Source organism: Berghia stephanieae, unplaced genomic scaffold (genome assembly GCF_034508935.2).
Source record: "Berghia stephanieae isolate SIO BIC M18660-M18661 unplaced genomic scaffold, UCSD_Bste_1.3 scaffold6498, whole genome shotgun sequence".
Lineage (NCBI taxonomy): Eukaryota > Metazoa > Mollusca > Gastropoda > Nudibranchia > Aeolidiidae > Berghia > Berghia stephanieae.
This window is the reverse complement of record NW_027628064.1, coordinates 1-4,637: the sequence shown is the minus strand read 5'-3', so window position 1 is coordinate 4,637 and position 4,637 is coordinate 1. Positions and strand designations below refer to the sequence as shown.

Genomic DNA, 4,637 nt, shown 5'->3' with positions numbered 1-4,637 from the left:
CAGATTAGGCCGGACGGGGGGCCCGGGTACGGCATAGCGGCCCCGGGGTTGGGTTAATGTTTGCACGCGGGCCCTAGAAAAGATTGCTAGGGCGGGGTGATTTGGGCTTTAGTTCCCCGGAGTATGGGCCCAGGGCGAGGCGCGGAGGGGCACTCCCGCCTCACGAGAAAGTTTCCCGTGGAAAGGGCGTTTAAAGTAGGATAAAAAAACCCGTCCACGCGGTCAACCCCCAGCTTTTCCCCTGGGGGGTGAAAATGGGAAGGGAATTTGCCCAAATGGGGAAAGACCCGACTCAAAGGACAACAGCGAGTGCTATAAGTTGGGCCGCACGAACCTGGGGTAATTTTTGACCCCCCCGTTGAAATCCCCTCGAAAGGATCGTAGGCCAGTTTCACGGCCAGTATTCGTACTGAAATCTGGTCGAGCAGGCATTTGCCCTTTGCTCAACGCGAGGTTTTCCCGTCTCGTGAGCGCTTGGGCCCTTCGTGCGCTTTAGAAGATGTACCGCCCAGTCAAACTCCCGTCCGAGGCTGTCCCGGCAGGGTCGCGTCGCGTGTGACGCGTCGGGGGGAGTCGGGCCCCCGAGCGACGCGACGGGGGGCTTGACGTCTAAACCTCGAAGCTACCTGCAAAAAGGGGCCCCGAGTCCACTCCGTGGGTAAGTGGAGGTCCGCGGGGGTAGCGGATTTCATGTCGCGCCGAAGACGCTACCGCATGCTACACACCCCCACGTCCTCCACAGAGTCGGATAGAGTAAGCTCGACAGGGTCTTCTTTCCCGCTGATTTCACCAAGCCCGTATCCTGGCTGTGATTTCGCGGGGCGTAGATAGGGACAGTGGGAATCTCGTTAATCGTTCGTGCGCGTCGCTAATATAGACGAGAGGAATTGGCTACCTTAAGAGAGTCATAGTTACTCCGCCGTTTACCCGCGCTTATGCGAATCTCTTCACTTTGACATTCTGAGCACTGGGCAGAATCACGTCCCGTAAACATTTTCAGGCTGTCGAGACGTCTGTTTTAATTAGACAGTCGGATTTCCCCCGTCCCTGACGTTCGAGACAGGTGAGTCGGAGGTCGCGTCGGTTGTCCCCCGGCAGCCAAAGCGCGCGAAGGGGCGCAGCGAGCGAGGCCGCTCGGCCCGGGGCCCCCGGGTTTCGGCAGTCTCTCCCTCGGAGTGTCCCCCAGGGTGCGTGCGGTTCGCCGCTCTCCCTAGCGACCGTCCCGGCTCGAGCCATCCTTCTCCCAAGGGTTTCGGATCATTTGCCGATTCCTTACCTACATACTGTGGACCAGAGGCTGAACCAGGAGACTGTGCGACATGAGTACGGGGGCCCGCGAGATTGACGTGCCCCCGACGGGGTTTTACGGACCGCGGAGCGTCGGCGCGCCAGTCTTACGGCGAGCTTTTCGGCTGGCCGCCCTCTCGGTTCGACCGATTCCCGGGCGAACCAGCCTTAAAAGAGACGACGGCTCTCCGGTGCCCCGGCAGCGTTCCCGTCTGTCGGGGGTCGCCGGGCCCCCACGCGGAACGTAGTCGGCGAGGGGGGCGTTCTCCGCCGGTTTCCCAGCGAAACCCTTAATGGATTCCCTTTGGCGGTCGCAGGGTGACTACAGGCCAGGCGCGGCGCCCGTCGGCCGGCCGGCGCGTGTTTCGTACCCGTTCAGCAAGGGAGCAACCCGCCCTTGGACCGACTCACCCACGTACATGCACTGTTCCGCTGAACCATTCCCACTCGGCTTGAAAAGTCTCTCGTTCAATATTTGCTACTACCCCAAGATCTCACCCGCGGCGGCTCCGAGGGATCGCTCCGGACTTTCACGCCACCGCGGGCACACTCCTACTCGCCCGGCCTGCCGGGGAGGGGAGTCGCACCCTCCGCTGGCGGGGCGGCCCGGTGTGGGTCCGACGCTCAGCGCATCCATTTCAGGGCGGGTCGGTTCGGCAGGAGAGTTGTTACACACTCCTGGCGGATTCCGACTTCCGTGGCCACCGCCCTGCTGTCAGTCCGACCCACACCTTTAGCTTTCCCGTGAGGCTTGCGTGGGCACACAACCGGGCGTTCGGTTCAATCCGCAGCGCAGTTTGCTTACCAAAATGGCCACTCGGCACCCGTGATCTGGGCCCAGGCCCGTGCGAGGCGGGTCTGGCGCCTACCGTTGAAAGTTTGAGAGTAGGACGAGGGCGTTTCCCCCCCGATGCCAACCATTCGCTTTACCGAGTGAAAATCGATCCGTCGGCACCGGCTATCCTGAGGGAAACTTGGCGGGAACCAGCTACTAGATGGTTCGATTGGTCTTTCGCCCCTACGCCCAATCGGGCGGTCGATTTGCACGTCAGAGTCGCTTCGAGCCTCCACCAGAGTTTCCCCGGCTTCGCTCTGCTCAGGCGTAGATCACCATCTATCGGGTCCCGCGCCTGCACTCATGCTGACAGGGCCGTCAACGCGGCGACCGCCGGGCCGGCGGTGCGCTCGGGGACTCGGTGAGTCGCCCGAGAGATCCCGCCCTCGGCCCGCGAGGGCCTCTCGCTTATCACTTCGCCGTGGGGTTTAGTGGAAACCCTGCGGCTCGCACAGGCGTCGGACTCCTTGGTCCGTGTTTCAAGACGGGTCGGGCAGGTACCGGAATAAACGCTGCGCACCTTTCGACGGACCGGAGCCGCCCGCCCGGGAGGCCGAAACCCCCCGGGGCGAACCGCCGCCGTTGTCCGCGGTCGACCACGGCACCCGAATACGACCGCTCTCGTGCCAACTCGCGCCCCACGATCCGCAGGCCGACGACCCGCGTAGGGCGCGCGGACGAGGACGGCCCGGTGCCGGTGGCAGCGGGAGACCCGCCGTGGTGGGGCACGCGCCGACCCCGAACTCGGAAGGCGTCCCGTCTCGGGGCGCTCCGCGGGGGGCACGGGCGACCAGCCGCCACGGCGGGACCCGTCGCTCGGCTCAGCCAGTTTACCCCTTGGCGGTTTCACGCGCTTTGCACCCTCTCTTCAGAGTTCTTTTCAACTTTCCCTCACAGTACTTGTTCGCTATCGGATCGCGCAGGTACTTAGCCTTAGGTGGAGTTTACCACCCGCTTCGGGCTGCACTGCCAAGCAACCCGACTCCCGGGGTCGAGGTCGGCGGAAGGGAGCCCCGCCGGCAAGGGCCTGGCACCCGTCTGGGCAAGCCACGCTCGAGAAGACTCGCGCGGCGCTCCCGATCCCGCTCGACACCCACCGAACGCTACAGCTCCCGCGGGCACGGGCCCAGGGGGTTTCAGCGTGGGCTCTTCCGCTTCACTCGCCGTTACTGGGGGAGTCCCGTTGGTTTCTTTTCCTCCGCTTACTGAAATGCTTTAGTTCGGCGGGTACCCTCGTCCGATATGAGGTCGGCAGATCGCCCATCCGTCGGGTTCGCCGCGCGTCGTTATACTTTCTTCCCCGCATACCCCACGAAGCCCTCGCTCGCGTGTACATCGAGCAGGCCCGAGGATTGAGGAAGAAGCAGCCGATCGCGTGGTGCTTCCCCGTCTTCGGTGCGGTCTTATTCGTCGCCCCGCCATACCAGAGGCCGGGTGGGGACGACGTCTCCGTGGTCAGACGGGAGCCCTCGATCTACGGCGCCAGTCGGGCGAGACCCGACCGGTACGGCACGTCGCGCCGCTCAGTCCCCCCGGAAGACCGGTTGCGGCGACGTCGTAGGGCGACCCTCATACGGACGTGGCCGGTGACTTACGCCCAGCGCCGCAATTTGCGTTCAAGACGTCGATGTTCATGGGCAGCTGAGTTCAACGACTCAATACGGCTGGCCGCATCTTCATCGACCCCGGAGCGAGTGATCCACCGCCCAAAGGTTGTATTTATTTTCACTCGCTTAAGGGCCAAACGACGACAAAGGGTGGGGGGGGCAGCGGTTGCGCGCGCGGTTACTCGCGGCGCAACGCCGCCGCCCGTTATCAGCTGGACCGCTCCCCGGCCAGGGAGCAGCCCGGCCTCACCGGACAGTGTTTTTAACCCCTTCACCCGTCCGGGCGGTGGGGGCAAAACGAAATCGGACGTGATCCCACCGAAGGTTCACTACGGTAACCTTGTTACGACTTAAACCCCCTCGGGGCAGGCAGATCGGGCGACATCGCGACGACTGCGATTTCAGGAGCCGAAGCTCCGTCTCGCCGGCCACTCGGGGCCCTGGCTGCGCCGTCACCGAAGGTAGCGACGGGCGGTGTGTAAACGGGCAGGGAGTAGTCGGCACGGGATGCGACCCGTGACTACGTGGCATTCCGAGTTCCGCCCACTGCAGGAAACGACCCCGGACATGAAGACTCACGCTCACGGTCTACACCGCCGCGGCTGGCCCACCCCTGTAGCAACGTGCAGCCAGGACGTCTAAGGGCATCACCAGACGTTATGGCTCCATCTCGTACGCATGCTCGAGGTCAATCGCAGGACCGGCCTGCGCGACGGCGGTCCGGGCCGCCCCCCCTGAGGGGAAGACCGACGCCCGACCCGAGAGCCGAACGCCGACCCAACCTGAGACGGACCCTCTTGCGCCGTTTGTTATCCGCCAGGGCAGAGTCTCGCCCGTTATCGGAAATGAACCAGACGGATCGCTCCACGGGCTAGAACGGCCAGCAAAACCACCCCCGAATCATGAAA

The 4,637-nt window shown here is 63.9% G+C and overlaps 2 pseudogenes; both read right to left on the bottom strand.

Annotated features, from left to right (window-relative positions):
* Nucleotides 1-162: 162 nt before the first annotated feature.
* Nucleotides 163-3,373, bottom strand: LOC144962158 (large subunit ribosomal RNA; annotated as a pseudogene).
* Nucleotides 3,374-3,685: 312 nt separating this feature from the next.
* LOC144962157 (5.8S ribosomal RNA) lies at nt 3,686-3,836 on the bottom strand (annotated as a pseudogene).
* Nucleotides 3,837-4,637: the final 801 nt, after the last annotated feature.